Genomic DNA, 23245 nt, shown 5'->3' with positions numbered 1-23245 from the left:
ATGAATATAGTGGTCAGGAATGCAGACGACTTGGGCTCAATTAGAGGGGGCCTTTGACAGATGGACTTTCGCTTACGAATGGATTTGTTTTCTTCACATGTCTGTTTAATATTAGTATTGTTCAGTCAGGTTTATTTTCATTACGTTAATCATAAAGTCTGAGAATTAACAAGTATGTTGGTGAAATGTTAAACTTGACAGCAATGTGTTTATTGTAATCGTCGAATAATCTCATTGTCATTGCATACATTCTGTAAAAGCTGTGTTCAGTTGCACTTTTTTGTTTAAATGCACTGGTCAACACACTTTTTCTGGCATAAGGTATTCCAACGGTTTTAAGGTAAGTTTGGGGTGCTGATTCCAAATCCGGCATCAGTTTTTGTCTATCACATCAGGTTTGAGATATCAAATATTGCATTTTCAATAAAAACTGCAGAAGAAAAATATTAAATAAATGTGGATATGTACATAAAATGATATTATAAACACACTATCCTAAAATACAGCACCATATTTTAACACTAAAGCAGTCACTGACTCGCAACAACTTGCAATCATAAGTGACAGAGTTAATTTCGGGTAAAATCAATGAAAATGGGGTATGCTGATAGCATAAATATGAGATGTGATAGAGCAAATCTGAGATCAGATTTGGAATCAGCACCCTGAAATTAGTCTAAAACAGCTGCAAAAGTCCAGACCAGAATTTTTTTTTGTTGATCAGTGATATATTCCCGCACATCAATATCCATTAATAACAACAACATTCTACTCAACTTTTGCATATGGGGCCTTGATTTGAGGCCCAAGAACAGAAACTAAATTGGAACATTGTCTCCTTATCCCAAGTTATGGCCCCTGTGCAGAGTTGTATTGCCTCGGTGGAGTCACTGATGACTGCAAAACAGAAACATCCACGGCAATTCGTGTGCAGCCCACCCTTTTTATCCACTCGTGCTCAGTCCTTAAGGAACACGCGGTTATCAGAGGTACGGAGTGGAAATGTCTGGTTTGTCCAGCGAAGGAAGACAACCTCAGGAGGGTTGCGATAAAGCGAGTTTATTGATTGGGTATTGGCATGAAGTCCTGTAATGCCTGGGAGTGACCAGCCCCCCCCCCCAAGTGAGAGTCGTGCGTTGCGTTGTAACCGGGACGTCCTGTAGGGAAATCGTGTCGCCCTATGATTATCCTTCATTGACGCACATTTTCAAAGTCAACTTCGTATTTTCGACGGGCAACCCCTTCCCAGCTCCGCTCTTGCCCAGCTGATCGATGCTTCTTCTCTGCACACCCACCGCGTGAAGGCCGTAGCGACGATGACGACGTAACAACGACAACAACAAAATAATGACCACGCCGCGAAATGGAAGGACGCGGATAAATGTGGGGTTATTCATTTATTTTCTCGTAGCACTGCATGAAGCATGCATGGAACACTGTGCCACTCCGTTCGGGGAAGGAACGTGTTCTCCGCTCAATCGATTGACCTTGTTTGCAGACACTGGGGTATTCTTAACAGTCTGGGTCTTTTGCTTTGGTCTTATCAGCGGTGGCAATCGTTACTTAATAGGTGCAGCGTGGCTAAAAATACCTGTCATAGGACACAAGAATAAAACAACCAAGGTTGTGTTGTGATGGAATGTTAAGTCAAAGTTTTAGCATCGTTTTCAAATGGCTGATCAAGTATTAGAGTTTATGGTTTCTCAGAAGGCCACACAATTGAATATAGTAGATGCTTGGATAGACTCAAATGCGTTTAGCTGCCTGTTTAAAGCAATGATGCTCATGACTTACAAAGCTTCCGTTAAACAGGGGAAGGGGAAAAATGCATGCAATTACAAAATGTAAATTCAAGGGACGGGTGGCACACGTAAGATAAACATAATATGATTTTCCCACCACTAATGATGTTTTTTAATCATAGCAAGCAATTGCTTTGGATATTTCCGAATTTGGAATGAGAAAAAAATAATAAATCTCTATGGTTCGTGTATAGATATGTACGCACGGTTATTAAAATAGCATCATAGTGCAATTACTAGTTCAAAGTGTTGGGCGTAAAAAAAAGACGTTTGCTGAGAGGATTCATATACATTGCATTGTTCTGTCTTTAGGCTCTGAGGGTCTCATTAAATGTTGCTAAGTTTGATGTCACAGTTTAGAAGCATATAAATATAGGGTGGAAAAACCCCTACAAGGTGCTTCACTACCATGTTTAGAAATAGAACATCCAATGTGATTTGCAATACCTCTGCAACGCATGAATTAGCGTCGCTGTCATAAATTACAACACCCATGGTGGCTAATGGAATACTAATTTGTATTAGTCGTACACCTCTAACCTTTCCACCGTCGTTCACTGACGGCACGATCCCTGGCGCCGTGTCATTCTCGGCACGCCAACACGGGCCCGTTAAACCCAGTGCACAGCTGCGTATTTGCACTTCTGTGCGCGCACAGCCGAAAATCTGTCAGTCACTGGCACGCTTTGAGAGCGTTCGCAGGTGCACGTGCGAGCACATCTTCTTGCGAGACAATTCATGACTCTACGGATCTTTTTGAATGTCCCACACGTGATTGTGGTGAAGGTGCAAACGAAACATGCTCGGATAAAATGTTGCATTGTCTTCGAAACGGATTGGCCTACGCGAGAGACAGCCTTCTTCATGCCCGAGTCTCAGCAGTGTCGGACCAGAGAACCCTTGAAGACGAACAGCACAAAGCCAATGCGCGTATCAGAGCACTTATATCTCGGGGTGAGCAGCTATATCATGAGAACTTTTTTTTTATCCAGTATCAAAGAATGAAAAATAAGAATAGGTCTTACCCTTTCTGGCAATGAAACAGGTGTTAATATATTATTGGTTCTTTCGGTAAAGTCACGTAGAAGGGAAATAATAAAATAATAATAATATTAAACAACACAAATTCTCACGACGTTTCTTGCTGTGGATTTCACAACTGATGATGATTGCTTGTGTTGCAGTCGAAACGTCGTGAGAATTGTAGTTGTTTTATATTTATATTTTATTATTTCCCTTCTACGTGACTTTACCGAAAGAACCAAGAAAATGAATCCCTGCAGTCACGAAAGCTTTAAATCAAAGGTATTAAGATGTTACAACTCCAAATAGAAACCTTTTGCAACACAAATGTCCACACGATAAACCACTTCATTGAGCTATCGTTTGTGGCTAGGTCACGTCTTACAAAGAGCTATATAGCTCAGTGGGTCTTACCTGGTAAAATAAACAGTTTAGTGGAGATTATGTGAAGGAGTAAGACTTATAATAGCAGCACTGAACTTTGAGAGACGGTGTCGACTTTGGCCAGCCTTCATCCGGCAGCAGAGGTGGGACAAAGTCATTGTTATGCAAGTCCAAGTCGAGTCGCAAGTCATCAAATTCATGACTCGAGTCTGACTCGAGTCCAAGTCACATGACTCGAGTCCACATCTCATAGGTGGGACAAAGTCATTGTTATGCAAGTCCAAGTCGAGTCGCAAGTCATCAAATTCATGACTCGAGTCTGACTCGAGTCCAAGTCACATGACTCGAGTCCACACCTCTGTCCGGCAGTAGATAGACAATGGCTCATTATGGTGTTAAACTGAACTATGATAGGAATGTAAAAAGAGGTGATAGTGTTTTTGATGACTTAAATAGAGCTATATAATTTTTGTCTGGACAGTGCAATGGCAAATAATGTTTTACATATTTTACAGTATTTTCCCAAAACTATTCCACTGTTGGCATTGTGTCAGGCATTGTAGAATCTATTCAGAAATCTCAAAAAGCACTTTGTGCACGTTTCAGAGAATGGCTGCAGAGGAGATTTTTCATTGGACATCTGAAAAATAATTTGAGTGGCCTTTTTGTCTTTTCCACACTAAAAGGCGTCACACTTTCCAATAAATTCCGTTATTACATTGCCAAATGACAGCAAAACTGATTTTTGTTTAAATCCTCAGAACTGTAATGTATCCAAACGTGGTGTAAAATCAAAGTTAATATCGAGTTTAAATACATTCAGTGGTGATCACACCCTACAAATAACAACATGGTTTCATCACCAGTGGCCGACTCGGTGCTCTGGGCGTACGTAACCGATTAGCGCAGTTGGCAACATAGGGTGAGGAAGAAGTTCAACATGCAATACATTCTTCCAGTATAAATACATATTCTGATCCCGACTTACGTAATCCAGCCGACTGCCTCGACGTGAATGTGTTGGTATGGTGTGCAGCCCTTACAAAGCAAAATATTTAGCACATTGACTTGTGACACAATTTGATTTATTTCAACATTAATATGCTTTAGACGTGCGTGTTTACTATGTTTCTTTAAAGACGAAATTGCATCTGCTTTAAAAGGATGTCCATCAAACATTTTGGGAAATTACTTTTACTTGCGAGTTAAGTTGTCGTGGGTACTTGTCAAGAAAACGTTGCCAAAGTTTATCATGATTCTAAGGTGGCGAGCAGGCCACGTGCAGGGTCGGAGAAAGCAGCAGCAGCAGCAAGGGTGGCGCCGTTCATTCCCTAACTCGCCATCCGTGCGCTCTCCTCACCGTGAAGCCCGCGTTATTTTCCCCTCGGGTTTATTTCTGACCAGGGAGTCACATTTAGGTCTTGAGAGCCCTTCGATGCTTAGTTGGTGTCACGCGAAGCCCTCACGCGATCGTTTTTTTTCATATTATCACGCTGCTGGCACGTAAACGTAATTTTTCCCCCCATAATGTCATGAGACCTTTAACGTCCATTTTGGGGCAGATGGCATAAAGATTTCTGGGCAAGCTGTCAACTCGACACGTCACGATGCATCATCTCCTAGATTAGAATGGATGCAAACACTCACGGTAAGCATGGATTAAATCATACAAGCAAGAATTACTCACAATTTATGCAAAATGTGTGCCAATTATGCCCTGTGTGTGTGTGTATCGCTCACAGCCAACACCAGTGACAAATATCTAAACTGGTCCTAGGCCTCCCCGAGGTCGACTCGGCCTCAAATGAGTACCTGGTGAGATGTGTAAACATCGTCACTGGGGAGACAAAGGCGGCCGGTCGTGGTGCTGGCCACCCACCTCCTCGTGTGCCGTGCCGGCCTTCATAGGCGCTCGCAAACAGCACTTTCCCTAATATTCATTATATATTGGGAGGGGGGTCTTTATCTTTACCTTTGTTTTACAAACATATATGTGGAATGGCTAAACAAATTAAACAATGCAATGCGGCTGATCGTGAAATTGAGATAGCCAGCACAACAAAAAAAGATTACTTTAACAATACAAACGAGACAGAACAGATGGGACACTCTTTGCAGATGAGACAAGGCAAATGAGAAGACAATAATTGATTCTTGATTTGACAAAGCAGCCCTGTTTGTTTGTGAGAGGGGTTATTCAATTGACCACTCTGAAAATCAAATCCCTTTGTGTGGGGGGAGGAGGGATTTGTGAATCATCAGCGGTGTGAAACCAGAAATTAATCGCTAAATTTTCCGTTCATTTAAATAAAAAAGTTGATTATGATTGTCTCAAGCTTACAGTGTAACTATTGACCTAGAAAACTTGGATTTATAAATGTCGTCAAGCTCCTATCATTTTGTACATATATGTAGCGGTAAATATTATTCCAATTTATCTCACTGTTGACTTATAACTTTTTAGCCCTCTTACACGTTTTCCTTGTTGGCACTTACAATGCTGTCAGTAGTACTTATTAAAACTTCTATTAAACGCCAGAAACCCACTTTTATTGAAAACTCCCTGTATAAACTTTGATACGGAGTTTGGAATTTTCGGCAGCATCTGGACTTTAATTACATTTTCTTCTTCAAAAGCCGGTATTGTTAAGCAAATGGGTTTCCCTACACAGGGATCCGAGATGAAAGTGAAAGTGTCAAAACATCTGTCAGCCTGAGTCGCAGAAGGGATTCTTCAACACATCGCTCGAAATTGGACCAACGCTGTCAGCCCTGGAATTGTATCCAGATATTACTTCCCGGCACGGGCTCAATGGATTAACGGACAGCCTCAGCGCGCGCACCGTGGTTAGTTCCCACCTCCGCGTTTTAACACCGACGGGCCAACTGAACAACAAAAAGACTCCTTTTCTGAAAACACCGCACGAGCGCGAGCGTTTGCATCTCGTTGCATTGACATCGTTGATTGCGACAATCGCGTTTGATGGTCCCGCGAAAGCACACCCAAACTGTGACAGCTTGGGGTGGCGACAGATCAAAAGCAAGCTGGCAAGCCGACTCTCAACAGCATCGTCGCTTTAGGGTAAATCAAATGAGTGCCTCTTTCTTTTTTAGGAGTTCACACCGCTTTCGGTAAAGTCACGTAGGTATAAAAATGTCAATAAATTTAATCACGACGTTTCGGGCGCAACACAAGCGGCGTCCGTCATCAGGTAGGACAAGCAGAGCAAGAAAACGTCGTGATGAAATTAATTTTATTTTTTCTACCTACGTGACTTTACCGAAAGAACCAAAGAGTATGGATCCCTGCAGTCACGAAAACTTCAAATCTAGATTTCACACCGCTTGTTATATGGACGTATTGGCGGCACGCCGGTGCAGCGTAACACACCGGTCATCATAAAACAGTCCTAGAATTATAATTTGAATCAGCAGATATGTTTATTCGGCTTTAATTGACCCTCTCGCCAAGTTTGACGCGGTTCAAAGAAGTCTTTAGTCTACTGAGACTTGCTAAAAGGGTCAATAATGACGGTTGATTTGGGTCTCGTTGAATCAAGGAACTGTCCGACCAAGTCTCGGGCACGAGGAGTTAAATCTGCCTTTGGAACACGGATCAGCCGATCGTCATCAGGTTGGGTGCTGCTGTAACTGACTAAGAGATGAACACTGCCCCAACACAAGCTTGAATATTGAGAAAATTGTATTTTGTTGAGGTCACAAAGGAAAAACATAATTGTCCCTCTATAACTATGGTATCCAGTCTGCCTAGCGAAAGGCAATGGGTTTTTTTTATCCGATTAATATAACGAAAACGAAATGGCTGGTCGTAAGCATGACGTATTAACTTTCCTCCTCAGACATGTGCTCTGCAAAACAGAGATTTGTTTTCCACAAGCACTCCTGCATCTCGTATGTGTGTGCGTATGTTATACTCCTATCGCCCCGTACGTAGCCAACCGTGCTGATCGGAGGTGCGGGGGGAAGGACAACAAACTAAACACAACAACAACAAGCAGCTCTAATGCACAAATGTAAATGACGCAAAAAAACACACACACATACATCACACGGGAGCTACTTTACTTCTGGCAACGTGTAACGTATCAACCGCGATCCCTCTGCAGGCCCGTTGCTTAACGTGCGCGGCCTATCTGGGGATCAATCTTGGGGATTGCCGGGGAAGAGAATTCCTTCGAGTGCTGTCAGTTTCATTGATGCATTCCGAAGGTCGTTGATACAATTCGTGGCCGCCGAAAGGCACACAACCGGAAGACAATGATCTACGAGTGAAGGTTGAGCGGAAGGGACAGCTGTCTGTCTCGGTGTAAGAATTCTGGCTGGTGTGGACGACTTACCCGTGGGAGGGAAACGATTGATGGTGGTGATAGACAGACAGATTCAGAAACCACGCCTGGTTTTGCAAGGGAGAACTGGCAAAAAAATGTGCGATTTGGTGAATTAATGTAAATAACAAGATGAAAAACAGATTCTTTGTGCTGGGTGATATGAAGAGGTAGATAATTGCATTGAGTTTTGTGAAAATAAAAAAAAACTTTTGAGAGGACTGACAGCATAATCACCATACGATAATAATTACCGTTTTGAAACAATCAGTCGAGACGGTGATTGATTAATGAATCTATTTTTTGTTACAGATGAGCACTTATTTAACACTAATTTTGGATGTTACATAAGAAATGAATAAGTAATCATGAAGACCCAAATCACAGATGTCATTTACAAAGTGAAAAGAAAGAAACACCTTTTGGGAAAAAATGTTGTTCGGAACAATAATGCTTAATGGATTTAGATTTTAAAATACCCATCTGACGATAGTCATATGGAGATCATATTAGTGTAACCATTGTTTTATTCCATGCAGATGGAATAAATGTCAAAATAAAATGTTGGTCTATGACCCCACCATACACTCATCAACACTCGTGAATAATGTATTAAGAATTGTCGATAACGCTCATAAGCAGACATTGTAACGTTATAATGAGGGTTGGCAAATACCTTCGGGTTTGGCCGAAGCTAATAAAGGGTTTGACAAAATTTGGCTCTCATGGAGAGACAGACCACCTTCATCATCAGCCATGGTCGATCCACTGCTGGATTAAAGCCACCTCGATGTGATGTAACAATCCGCACTGCATCTGCATGCAATCTGATCTCATTGCTCCATCTCCCCGGTGGGCAATTCATTAAATTAAATTTGGTAGGCCATGACTCGATTTGAACTTCTAGAATTTGTACCTACTTGTCTGTTGAACTTCATTCGCACCATACGTAGCTAACTGCGCTAAATCCAAGGTGCAGGGGAATTACAACAAACTAAACACAAAAAAAGTTCTAAATAAATTAGTTTCCAAACTAGATGTAAAAGTGCATGGCTAGCATCAGAAGAAAGAGCGTTCCAAACAGCCACATAAGCGCATCTGGAAGCGTGCGATGCAGCGGTCGTCTTTGTTCGATGATAATAATATATGATGCATGTTCTTGATGGGATTAAACATCATAGATGAATACTTGTTGTGTCGAAGCTATTCTGAAAAGGCTTTGTCATCACATGTAAAATGGCAATGCTGTTGTAATTGGTGTTGACGGTGGCTGTGGGAACACGAATCTTCCGCCCTCCACTCCTCTGCTCAAGTTGCAGACATGTTTGCACACGGGACATGTCCCATATACACTGCTACAGCCCAAAAACTTGTACCAACAAGCTTCTATACGCTCCCCAAACTCAACAAAGGTCTCTCAGGGCAATGTGTCACGTGTTTGCTACCCTTAGTAAAGAGCCGAGTTCTGACAGCTCAAAGGAAATGCATTTCTGACAGAGCTCCAAATAATGCAACAGTGATTAATTGTAAGTTCCTATAACTGAGATGAGTGCATTCGTTTCTCGTGCTACACTTGACTACATTATTTGCATTACTTTCATAATAATTTGACCATTTTTATACGGATAAAATATGCAACCCAAGTCTATTCGATACTTGATTCTATTTTGCACAGTAACATGTTTGTTATAGAACACTGCATATGCAAACATGCCTTATGTATACTGTATGGTGTACTGTATACTGTACTATTCATGTTATGGTGATGGCGCTGTGATTAGCACGGTTTGCTCCGAACCCAGAGAGTCGAGTTCGATTCCTGGCCGCAGTGAGCGATATCTGAACCAGTTATATGCCCCGCCCCCCTCAACAACCACTGCCCCATTCACCAACCGGCATTGATGAACGTGGAGATAGATGTAGGGCCATTTAAATGTATTTTTTCAAGTTCCATCAGCAGCATAATCATCATTTCATGTCACTTTGTTTCAGGGAGTAAAACAATTGCCTTCCATGATTTGTCTGAAACGTTGCGGGTGTACCCTAGATACAGGGACAACTTGAATGAACTTCCTAGCGTCTTGTGGGTGCGGCCGTGTATCCGAACGTGATGGGATGATATCCGTACACACCCACGTGACCCACGGTGGCTGCAACCGCTGCTCTTGGTGGAAGCCAGGCCCTCTCCATAGGCTAACCACCCACCGCCGGGTGGCGTATTGCTGGCAATTCAGCACTGTAGAGGCGAGGGTTGATGGATCACACAAATGTTCTGAACACTCCTTTCCCAGATGGCGTCGATGAGGTGTCATACCCGGCCCCCGAAGGCCCTTCCTCCATCCCGCCACGTGTTTTAAATTTTCCTACTTTGTTTTTAAAGCTTCTACCTAAGTTCAACTTGACTTTAAACCGCAAATTTAAAAGGGGGAGTTGGCACGCCCTACCGCCAAAAAAGCAATCAACTAACTCTAGTTTCCTGCGCTTTAGGATTAATACCCACATTAATATGCTCTTCATTTTCATATACCCAACTGCGTGGCACCCGCTGTTCGATTGAGTTTAACACCTTGGCATCGACTATTATCATCTGCCCCACCTGTATGGAATCGAATGTTTCCCCTTCTGCGTGTGGATTTTCTCTGAGTGCTCCGGTTTACTCTCCCACATATATTAATTGTCTGAATATATCTATTTCTATCTATATGGTGTATCTTTGTGGGAGATGCAATTTACATGAATTACACTATAGAAAACACTGATTACTATTACTCTTGACATTTTGCTACGTGATGTTAACTTTATCAGCCACTACAAAATGTTAAGCCAGGTCAACCCATAACTGGATTTGTACTGTTAAACCTCTGGTTATGTTTGAACCTTCATATGTCATAGAATATATGCATAGTTTGAAACATTAATGGTGTATTCTTTGGGTTTTTCGGTAAAGCCACGTAAATAGAACAAGTAATAAAAAAAAATGTTTTTGTTCAATCCACGTGACTTTACCCAAAGAATATGAATTGCTGCAGTCACGAAAGCTTTAAGTCAATAATTAATGGTGTATTCTCGAAAGATAAAATACATCATAAATTGTGTGTCATCATAGTTATTTAGAATTAATGCAGGTCGTATTGGCTGTAAAGGAAATTAATGCATTAATTTAGAAATGCTAATGCAACTTTGCCTGGTCAACCCAAGGGGCTAATGCCAATTTCAAATTCCTGAGTTTGCCTTTGAAAGCTTTCCTGAAGTCCCCAGGCTCCCACTTGGCATAGCATTCAATAAACTGCCATTTGAATTTGGTTTGCATGAAAATGCAAATATATTTCCAGACATTCTGAAATGTTGCTTCTCCAAGGTTCCCTGGTACCACGATCCCAACGCGGTCACCAAAAGCAACACCACATTAAAGCCTCTGCCAATATGTGTCAATGCCTCGCTCTGAAGAGATTATCAGCACAATATCCAGATTGCACCCTATACTTGCCAAAACAGCTAAATAGTGCCCGCGTAGTGCAAAGTCTTTCAAAAGACCTTGACAAGTATGTCCTGTCGTACAGTATATTATGCAAGTTTTCTGCCCCTGGTTTCTAAAATGTACTTAAAAGTAAAAAGCTGTCTCATTGGTGACATTATTGGGCTGTGAATGTACCAGATATATGCTCAACCTGATATTAAATTTTGAAACACAACATGCCAGCCGAATGCTTGGTTTTACAGTATTTTACATTGCCGTCCAGTCAATAATCTAAACGGGAGAATTTGTTCCTTTTTGAAATTGTCAACAGATAAAACCGTGTTATTTTTCTTCCATAAGTAAATCTACTGGTTTAACCAAGCAAGCTATTTTTTTTCTGGGGTCTCCTTTCAAATTATTCCCTAACGATCAATTTGATTGGAATAGTTCTGCACCTTCCAATCAGATTGTATCGCCCTACGTCGGCTCCTGCCCCTGTGATAGCTTCTCGCCAATGAGAGTTGAGCGTCGCTATTTGAACTCGCAAAGCCTTCAGAGCAATAAACCGTCCATACAAATCCATCCTCGCGGTGGCTTTGAACAAAGCCAGTGGTTACACTGCATCGCGCGGCGCTTTCGGATGCGCTTCTGCGGCCGTCTGGAACTCTTTTTCTTCTGATAAGGGACTCCTCTACTTACGAACGAGTTAGGTTCCAGATGTCTGTTCGTAAGTCGATTTGTTCGTAATTCCAACTTTACTCATGTCGATTCCAAGCACGTTGTGTATGGCATGTACACAAAACACGGGGGATGGTTTTAAAAGTCGTATAATCTGCTGTAGATGTAGATGCCACTGACTGTTCATGTTCTGCAGATGTAGATGCCGCCAAAGCAATCTATTGCGCGGCGGTTGAACTTACAACTCTCAGTGCGAACAGGCAACTGGACGTACGGATCACTGGGAGCTATGCACTTTTAAATCTGAATGGAAAACTAATTTCATTAGAACCGCTTTTTGTGTTTAGTTTTTTGTCCTTCCCCTGCACCTCCGATTTACAAGGTTGGCAATGTACGATGCGAAAGAAGTTCAACATACATACATACAGATCCAGTGAGTGAATATTTCTGTAGTTCTTAACAATGGTTGCCTCTGAATGTCCCTTACACATGGACAACAAACCATGAGGTGCATTGTGACATCACGCACCTAGGGGGGGAGGGGGGTCAGACATTTGTGACGATGTGTGACGAGGGGGGGAGGGGTGGTGTGAGAAATGTGACGTCACGTCAAAATGCGCAATTTTCAATAAATATCAACAACAAGTTCTACTTAATTAAATATAATTGTTATAACAACACTATTTTTTATTCATTTTCATTGTTAAGGTTTTGATCATTAAAATGTATTAAGGTCACCTATTATTTTTAGTATACACTATATTATAATGTTAAACTTAAGAACCGGAAGTCAAACTACGTCACACTTTTATAGAGAATAATACTTCGTCAGGAAGAGGAAGTGCAAATAAAATGTTAATGCATTCGTTATATTAAAAACGCTTGATAGTTTCGAAAAAGAATTTTAAAAACGTAAGTACTATTATTCCTGTCATATCAATCGACAGAATTTTAAATCACACACATTTGTTTATTAAATATTAATTTTTAATATCAGTATTACATTTTTAAACGATTATTATGTAATTTTTGAGCATGGAGGAATAAGTAATCATGGAGTCCCGACTAAATAGACGTCATTCGGCAAGCGTACAATAGCCAACGCGTCCTCCATTATTAATTATTCCTCCATGAAATTTTAGTTCTTTGTACCCAGAAAATGGCGTCATGCTTCTTTTCGCCATTGTCCGACTATGAACCATGAGTGACTGAATTTAAGCATTTAGGATCTTTAATTTAACTACGGAGTTCCCTTATGGAAATTAAAAAAATTTTTACCGCTCACGAGTCAGTGTATCGTGTGCACGATTTAGTATTGTACGCTCAAAAAATAAAAATATTCCATGATGGAGCATTTTGCTTCTCCGTGGGAGAATGTAGAAGCATAAATTTTGTACATTTTATAAATGATTGTTATTAAACATTTTTATTCTAATGATTCTACCAGGGCTTTTCATTCTGTGGAATGAATATGTGATTGTTATAATCGTACTCTCCATTTTGCTTCGTTCTACTACAAAGTTTCAAGTATTTTTTTTATAATTACTTTTAATATTTGATAATCATAAGCGAATTTCAAGATAATATTCTGAACATCTGCAGTTTTAGTTAGACGATTAATATTTTCAAGTGAATTTTATGCTAAATTGAAGCTTTACACCGTCTCCTTTTTAATAAATGTTTTCTCCTACATCAGAGTGCAGCGCCACACTAAATACGCACTACAATGACAATCGTTTAAAGTGATTTGAAACATTTTTTATTTTCAAAATGGAAATATGAAGTCATATTTGAGGGGGGTCTGACTTTTTGTGACGCCGTGTGACGAGGGGGGGTCAAAAATCGGCCAAAATTGCATGACGTCATTTATGGACGGCCCCAAAGGTGTATCAACACCCTTGGTGTGCGCATTTACACAGACCTCGGTGTATTGTGGGTTCGGATTTTGCGTGCAACTTACATTCATTTCGTTTTAATCAGCGATGTGGTTGTGTGTGCCAAAAATGCAATTCACAATATTTTCTTTCATCTCACAATAATACCATTGCAATCCAATGCATGTGTTCCCCATGCTCGCATGTACGAGGAATGATGTATTACGCGGTGCTTGGAAGCCTTACAAAAAAAATGTTTTGAAGCCTCATTGCCATCTCACCCACAGTCAGTGAATTTATAACATTGGAAAATGTTGCACGTAATTTAAATGGTGGCTTGGTTTCGATTAGCGAACAGTGTTCTTCTGTTAATGCCAGCAAACCCAGATAGAATTTCAGGTTCGGTGCACCGTGGACAGTTGCTATCGAAAAGTGAGCCTCGGACATCCCCAGGTCAACCCAGACTAAATTAGTACCTGGCGCGACGTGTCAGCGTTGAGCCCCGGGGAGACAAAGGTGGCTGGGGGGTAACGGTGCCCCACTTTAATGTTGTGCCAGCATTTATTCGCAGCACCTGGCGCAAGGGCACTTGCGTAAATCGTCTCTGCTGGTGCAGATGCGTGTGCGGTATGTATGAGTGGTTTTGCAAGTGCAGCATTAGAAGAGGAGATGCATTCCTGTCGTTTGTGTGAATATATGTGGGTAGAACGGCTTCAGCACCTACGTAGCCAACCGTGATAATCGGAGGTGCTGGGGAAGTACAGCAAACTAAACACAAAAAGCAGTTCTAAAGACATGAGTTTTTTATCTAGATTTAAAAGTGCATAGCTTCAGTGGCTTCCTAATATGGGGAGGAAGAGGGGTTCCAGACGGCCGCAGAAGCGCATCTGCAAGCGTGACCGTCTTTGTGTTATACATAGCAAATCCTAAACATCAACACGTAGTGAAATAACACGATTGGCAGCACAATGGATTAGCCCTCTCACACTGTTGAGATTGGTTCACAAATGCAGATGCGTGCTAAGGCTATATGGGTAAAGGTGAAGCCCTCCGATTTCCTGCTAATGCCACTGCTGGTGGAAGGGCCTCTAGAGAGCCCTTCCACATTGTGTAGGGTTAATCTTGCACACTGGCTAGACATTGAATGTGTGTGAGTACCACCCACACTTTAGCCCACGACACACGACCTGCCAATCAACTGACTGTGGTGTGTACCTATTAAACTTCTGGGTGGACAGAGACAAGGGAATTTAAGAAACGTTTTCAACCGTAAAAGTTTCAACATACACGCATACATGCCCAGTGAATATATATTAACGTTGTTCTTGCGCCTCGGTGTCCCTTGCACGTGGACGGAAAGCCATGAGGGCACGGTTTAGAGGTTTGCACAAAGGGGTAGAAATACCCCTTGTGTGCACTCACACAGATCTCGCTGTGTTGTCGGTTCTGATTACTCGTGCAACTTACATGCAATGTGTTTGCATCAGCGATGCGCCGCGTGCCGAAATGCAATCCACGATGTTGTCTTTCATCACGGCAATAGCATTGCATCATATTGGCAACCTCTGGATTTGCTAGTCCAGTGTGCAAACCACTCCGCGATTTAAGAACGGAACACGAGTGGAAGTTTTAAGCATTTGTTGCTCTGGTGCAGTCGATGGAATCAGAATCTGTATTGAAACTCCAGGAATCCGATGAGCTATAAAGCTCTTTTTCAAAGATTGTCCAGTCGGAAGAGTTCAGAACATTACAAGAACAAACAATACAAGAACACGATAGGAGTACAAAGAATTAGAAAGGTAAACAAATCACTTAAAAATATATATACAAATGAAACTAAACTATGTTTTATCTTGACAGGTGAAGTCCATTGAGCTCTTATCTTCTTTTTTAGAAGCATCCTGGCCACAAATTGTCGCTCAACAAAGGGGTGTATCATGTGGACATTTATAGCAGCAAAATAACCTAAATTAACTAGACGCAAGGCTGCATGGGTGCAGCAGTGGGGAGATGTTAACTCCCTCGCCTGATATGCAGGAGGTTCGCGGGTTCGATCCCGACCCTGACACCTGTGTGTGTTTGTTCTCCCTGTGGTCGCGTGGATTTTGCCCCAGGTCCTCCGCGTTTTCCCTCCACATTTAGAAACACGCGTTTAGAGTATTTGGCTACTGCTATACATTTCCACGTGAGATATAATTTGTGATAGCCAGGTCGCTTCTGAAAAAGAGCTATATAGGTAAGTGGGCCTTACCTGGTAAAATGTAAAAAATAGTTCATAGTAAAATTGTTTAGTTTAAGTCTATTGGAGGGGGGCAACGGTCTCCCGCCCCTTGTGCCACCACAATCACTGTCACAGCAACCGCAATCTGCTTTGCAATATCCCTGCAAAGAGCCCAGCGGAATATTTAATCTGACCATTTGTAACGTTGATGTGTACGTGCGCGCGCATGTATGCATGTATTCGTGTGTGCAATATGGGGAGCGGTAGTTGAGTGGTTTTAGTGCCCTGCACCACAAACCCGGCGACCCCAGTTTGATTCCCGCTAATGAACAATAACAGTGGCGAATATTTGAACCGGTCCTGGGTCTGCCCTAGGTCGACTCAGCCTTAAATGAGTACTGTATTTTGTGCGGTGTGTGAACACCAGTATTGGGTAGAAAAAGGCAGCCAGGCATGGTGTTGGCTATCCCACCCTCGTGCGTGCCGTGCCATCCTTCATAGGCGCTGTGAGCAATGGGTAGCCAAGCCTGGCCTTAGGTCATCTCTGTGTAAAATGACCACATTGAAAATCTAGACAAACGTGGATTGGGGGGGGGGGTCAAGCCATCATGGCACCCCCTCAACTCCTCAGTTGTGCTGTCCTTGTAGACAGTGAACAAATACGAACTGCATTTCCCCAAACGGCCAACTCTAAATCTGGTATTCTCTTTATTTGTCCATGTTCATGTTCATTTGTACGTATGTTGAGCTTCTTTCGCACCGTACATAGCCGAGCACGCTATCGGAGGTGCATTTGTATATGTGCGGCACACGTTCATTTGTTTGTTGTGTATTTTTTTTAAATGTGTAATTAAGCAAAAACACGATTCTCAAAGGGAGGCTTACATGAATTTGGCGACGTGGTACGGCGCGTCCCATACGGATGTTGTCTTTTGCACCGCTCTCTGTGCCTGCAAAGCTGCGCATGCAACGTGTGGAATAACAATTAGCTTTAGATTCGCCACGAGGAGTCAATTACACACGTGGCGCATGTGCGACCTTTAATAAATAATTCTCGTTGGGATCGGACAGGTCAGAGAAAAAAAAACAAGTTTACAAATACGTTCTTTAAGCATCAAGTAATTGCATTAAATGGCGAGGGCTTACAGATAATGCAATTACGTTGCCTCGTGTTGAATGCATTAAGCTGGAGAAATCTCTATTCCCACTCGCTGGGTTTTGGCAGTGATACGGCATTTAAGTAGTGCATTGATTGCAACGTAATGTATTTAATAATTGATTTTACAACAGCAATAAGTTCCATCGTGGGCCAAAAGTAATTTAAATATGATCGACATGCTCAGAATTTACTGTTTTAATCGAGTGTACTAATTAACTTTCTCCATGGAAATTAATCAATTGGTTGATGCGGGGAGAGAATATGTGGACCTTCAATTGAAGTCAACCGAAATCCCATCTGTGTCCCAAAGCAGCCCTAGGAATCAACCTTAAATGCGTTTAAAACAACATCAGTTTTTTTTTTTCACCAGAGATGTAGTATGTACACGCGTGTGACACAATAGCTAACTTCAATCATTAGTTTAGCATGCTTAGTGCAATATTGATGTCAACATTTTTGGCTGATACAGGCACATTTACCAAACAAATATATTTGCAAGGTAAAATCCAAATCCGCTTGAAAGTGAATGGTAATTTTGAAATCTGAGTGTTGTGATTCATTGGCGTCTTCAATATTTAATATTTGTTTACATGCTTTCAAACAAAGGACTTGCTGTCCCTTTGGGAAATGTCCCTAGAGAGGCAATGTTATTACTATAACTTCTCTCTAACGTGTAAAATTTAAAAAAATCGCATTTCACTTTTTAAATTAAACTAAACTATTTGTTGCACGAAAAAAGGCTATAAGATTGCCAATTTCACCTGAGCAGAGAGCAAATTATCGCTCTTTTTAACGTCAAAGTTGCCCTACTTGCATTCACCCTCATTCTTGGGTCAAGACCACAAGTCATGCTTCGACAATTTACTAAACTAACGCAAATAAAACACAACTTTTGAGTTTAACAGGTAAGGCCCACTGAGCTATGTAGCTCTTTTTCAGAAGCGACCTGGCTATCACAAATAATAGCTCAACGAAGTGGCTTATCACGTGGAAATATTTATCAGCCAAATACTCTTTAATGCATGATTCAAAATGTGGAAGGAAAAACCGGAGGATCCAGAGAAAAATCTGCACGACCAAGGGGAGAGAAACATGCAAACTCCAAATGTACAGCATGCCTCAGGGTTGGGATTGAACCCACGACCTCCTGTATACCAGGAAAGGTAGTTAACATCTCCTAGCCACCGTGGTGCCCTTTCTCTTCAGATCAGGCTGGGGTAGTGCTGCTGGATCACACCCATCTCACGATTAGAAAGGTTCACCTTTGTCATCCCTCTGGACTGTATAAAATGAGTACCACTTTGTGGGAAGTCCACAGCGGTTGAATTATGAGGGGACTGCCCCTTAAATTTTTATTTAAAGCTTTCGTGACTGCAGGGATTCATATTCTTGGTTCTTCCGGTAAAGTCACGTAGAAGGGAGATAATACAATTATATAAATATAAAACAATAAAAATCCTCACGACGTTTCGACTGCAACACAAGCAATCATCATCAGGTGTGAAATCCACAGCAACAAAATTTGAAAAAAGTGTAGTTTTTTTCTTAAAGTCAGCACCACGGAACATAGATGGACTCGTCCATCTGACCAACTGCCAAATCGCTGTCCGTGGTGCTGACGTTAAGAAAAAAACACCACTTTTTTCAAAATTTCTTGCTGTGGATTTCACACCTGATGATGATTGCTTGTGTTGCAGTCGACACGTCGTGAGAATCGAAAGAACCAAGAATATGGACTGCCCCTTGTCAAATAAATATCTAACTGTTTCATGTCGGTGATCGATTACATATTTCTATACAACGAAATAGTCAGTATCATCATGATCATCTACGATCTATCATCTGCTGGATGAAGGCTTCCTCACACTATTGCTATCTCGCATAGTCCAAATGATGCTACAAATTCCATAACGTATCTGACTTGTGTACATGGGTAGATCTCATCTTTACATGGAGTCTCTAGAACATTATGGATTCTGTTTCCGCACGATGCAATGAATAAATGCAGACCGTCGGCTTAGGGCCAACAGCTGAGGTTAGCACTGCCTCATGCTCATTTGCACAAAAAACGTGTCTTCTTTATTAAGGGTGGCTGGGCAGTAGCTAAACAGGGGCAGGACGGGGAGGATTGATCTCTTGCATTACTATTTGTCTCGAATTCCCACGAGCCCAAGAAGAAAAAAAGTAAACGATACCAGACTCGAGGATCCTGCTCCGGAATCTATTTTGCATAAATTGTTCCGTTTTTCACTTTGGGTCTTGTGTAATTATTGTGTGCGAAAATACAGAGGTCACAATTGGAGGTGACGGGACATTGACATGGACGCCCATCTCCGCACCCATCAGCCACTTTGGGATTTGCTTAATTTTCATGTAGAGCGTGTAGCCGCAACACTGCGCTAGCGAGCACGTGAGACATCCTAAGCAGATGTGGCAGAGTTAAACGGCACTGTCCATTCCTCACTTTAACCACTTCGTGGTAGGAAAATGTCTAGAGACAATTATTGTTATGTTTTGCTAATTATCCTGCTAATGGTATGCGTCATTGTGTTTTATTCGATCATTCACTAAATGTGAACAGGTTTGTGATGGTATCATTTTGTGTTAGTGTGGCCTAGCACGCTTAAAATGAGTTTAATGTACGAACTGGATGTTCTAATGTTGTTGCCAACAACCATTCTGCACAATTGTTACGGTGTTTGTCAACGCCCATCGGGCAAGTGCCGGAGTTCATTTACAGCAATATTGAATGAATAATTAAAACGTTCCACTTTGTTAGAACATTAATTATGTCACGTGACTCATAGTGGCTTTCACCAGTTTTTCTCAACATCCGTGTAAAGTTTCTCCTATCTCTGTATATCTCCGTGCCTCTTCCAAGACGTCTGGCCAGTGTGGAAGAGTAGGCCAAATAGCCTATAGAGGGGGATTTTCTAGAGCTCCCTCTAGTGGAGACCCTTCTGCCAGCATTGGCACAAGCGAGCAATTGCAGGGCTGCCCCTTTTCCTTTCACCTTTTTCTATTTACCTGCCGGGTGGTTATAGAAAACAAATCGAAAACGCTTGACAACAAATCTTAAACGGGGCAAAAAATATCTTTAGGAGTTTAATTTAATTTGCAGAACTCACGTAAATCGCACAGATGCTGTGCATTTAATGTGCGGGGTTCTCCTTGAGGGCTTACACTATTTAATGATCACTTCTTAGTCCAAACCCTCCCGTTTAGGACAAATTAACCTCCCGTTGACAAAGCAAAACCCGATTCACAAATCAAATTACCGACAGCTCGTTTGCGGTACCTGTGCCATTTATTAATGACCGCTGTGGAATGCAGATGTGAAGGCGGCGAATACAGCGCAAACCTGCAGAAGCCTATAAGGCCTGTTAACATGTGCCCACGTTGGGTCTGTGATACAATGGCCCTCTGCAAGTTTAAATGCTGAAACCCTCAATAAATCCTGGCTCACCAGCATGTCTACGACAAAAATTACCCTGGATGTGGTCCGACCTTGTGAGATCTGAGAGGCTAGGCAGGGTTGATATTTTTTAGCACGTGTATCGGAGGCTTGGAATACCGGGTGTTCAAGGCCTGGGCTGTGAGGTCACCAGGTGATGGCAGTACACGATTGGATTCTGGAATCTGTGTGCCTGGAGGTTGCAATGTTTATTCCCCGTACATGCCGGGGTGTTCTCCTGGCACTTTTAGTTCCCCCCCCGCCACGTGTCAATGCCAAACACTCGTTGATGGAATTGGCTACACAGTCCAATGTAGGACCCTCCTAAAAATTAGCCTTGAGCTCGGTGAAGCTTTAATTTATAAATAATGAATCGCATTATTTTTTTCACCGTGCAATTACTTCAATCATTATTCACGCTGCTTCGCTAACATTACGTCTTAATCACTGCAATGAAATGCGAATGGGTGAAGTGCACAATTAACTGCAAATAATACTACTAACGGACTGCCATACCCAAGGCTTTCCACCAGTGCTGGTGTTTGCTTTAATATCGACAGTACAAGGTATCCCTCGATGTATGAACGTTCATACTCTTTGATTCTTTCGGTAAAGTCACGGAGAAAAATAATCATAGATCACGACGTTTCGATCGCCACACAAGCGATCGTCCTCCTGAGGTCCTCTTGAGGTCCTCCTGAGGACGATCGCTTGTTTGGCGATCGAAACGTCGTGATCTATTATTATTTTTCTACCGAAAGAACCAAAGAAATATGGATTCCTGCAGTTGTGAAAGCTTCAAATCAAGATATGAAAGTTCAGTTTATGAAATTTCACGTTAGCGCAATAGACAAATTATGTAAACATTTCCACGAACAAGATCACATTTCCGCGTTAACGAAATTTCACTCCGGCCACGCGCCGTGAGATCGTCAAACGAGAAGCCACCCAGGTGACTGCGTCGTCTTCCATCGGTGGCTGCTTCGTCGTCACGGTGTCCCTGCAGTGCAGCAGTAACGACTTCACATCATTTTGACAGTCATCCCTACATGCAGCACATCTTTTAGGGAGTTCCCTGAAAAGGTTAACTATTTTGGTTTGAAATGAATTATTATTCAATCGTTTGAATGTTATTTGTGGTTTTGTATTTATAAAAGTGATATAGGGGTGGTTTATATTTTTAGGCTCGAGTACAGTTGGAGCGGCTGTCTGAAACACATCCCTGATTTTCAATATTAACGTAATGGGAGAGCCGTTGCGAATTACGAAATTTTATTTTACGCACATTTGTCAAAGAACGCATCCATTTCGTGATTCGAGGGATGCCTTTGTATTGTAAATAAATCCCTTGTTGTCATGCACTGCCTACATCACCCCAGAACTGGACCTTGCACTCGCGGTAACTTGGTGAGCACCTTCACTATGAACTGCACACTTCGACGGCGAGCTGCTGCCATCAATGCAGATTTTAATTTCCACGCGTTAAATCAGTAGTTTCCCCACTCAAATTGAGGGTGGGATATTGCAAATATCCAGTTTACAACACAAAGCCAATGGTGGAAACTCGACATTCCTATGGCAGAGGTGAGTCTTTTACCAAGACAACCACTGTTTATTTCCCAAGAAAGCGGCACAACTGCTATTGCCCTCCCCACAAAGCTTGACAATAGCGATGTTGCCCGTTTAGCCAGAGGCCTGTTTATATGCATTGCCTCTTTTACAAGCTCAAGCCGCAGAATTACAGCTTTCATGAATGTAGGATATGAACCACGATGCACAGCGTTCCTAGTTTGATGGATGTTACAAGCTCCGTAATATTCTCGTTACTGCAAATATTGTGATGGTATTGATGATTCGCTCTGGAGCCATCAACTCGACGACGACGAGTCGAGCATTAACGCGTCCAATTTTTTGTACCGAATTAAGCTGTTCTGTTGCAATACATTAATCAGATGGCCAGTTGTGATGACCTCGGTTTTCCTTATTTTCTCGTGTAAATTCCAGCAGGGAGGCTGGATGTTGTTTGGACACGTATTGAGAAGAGACAAAGAAGATGCAATGATAAGGGCTATGGAGATTAGAGACCCATAGACTCACACAGAGGAGAGCCGTAGACTCCCAGAGAGAGAGAGAGAGCCACAGGTGAGAAAGGACGTATATATGCCACCGGTGCAGGGCAGGTGGAGTAGAGAGAGAGCGAGGGTGAGATGGGAGGATGCAGCGGAGCAAGTTGTCAGCACAGTGGATGCGACTTAGAGAAGAGGGACAGAATCGGAGCTCAGGGAGAAAGGAAGTCCGAACTGCTGACCCCATGCAGTAATGGGACTGTTTGTCTCAGAAGCAGATGAAGGAATTATTGCAAGATTGTCAACATTGAAGCATATTCTCCGTGGAAACTGGCTCATTGAAAAGTGTGCTAACCACTGGGCCATCCAGCCACATAATAAAAAAAATGTGCAGTTCAGCCTCAGAAGAAAAGGACAACTATCCAATTATATAGAGGTTATGTGTGACACCTTGGCGACTCAATTCGCAAGCTTGAAAGTGATATATACGTTTAAAAATGAGAGCAAGATTAAAAAAAAATATTTCAATAATGAGCCCCAGTGAAAACGTATTTTGCTCAAGCTATGTAGGTGTGTGTTTCGTCACAGCAAAACACTTGTGCAGAAAACCTATCGATTGTCGGCTTGTGTTTTGTACAAAGGTGTGCGAATCGTGGTGAGGTTTTTCTTTTCTTTTCTTTCTACGTGACTTTACCGAAAGAACCAATAATATCGGTTTTAAACACCATCAGGTCCAGAGGCATCCGGAAGGACCCACTCAAGCACGTCCCTCCTATGTGGC

General features: G+C 42.0%; 1 protein-coding gene across 3 annotated transcripts in view; it reads left to right on the top strand.

Moving 5' to 3' along the window:
* KCND1 (potassium voltage-gated channel subfamily D member 1) overlaps nucleotides 1-23245 on the top strand; it is a 482697-nt gene that overhangs the window by 328284 nt on the left and 131168 nt on the right. The window lies entirely within an intron of this gene.

This window comes from Lampetra fluviatilis, chromosome 32 (genome assembly GCF_964198595.1).
Source record: "Lampetra fluviatilis chromosome 32, kcLamFluv1.1, whole genome shotgun sequence".
NCBI lineage: Eukaryota > Metazoa > Chordata > Hyperoartia > Petromyzontiformes > Petromyzontidae > Lampetra > Lampetra fluviatilis.
The sequence above is the reverse complement of the archived record's forward strand: the minus strand, read 5'-3'. Positions and strand labels throughout refer to the sequence as shown.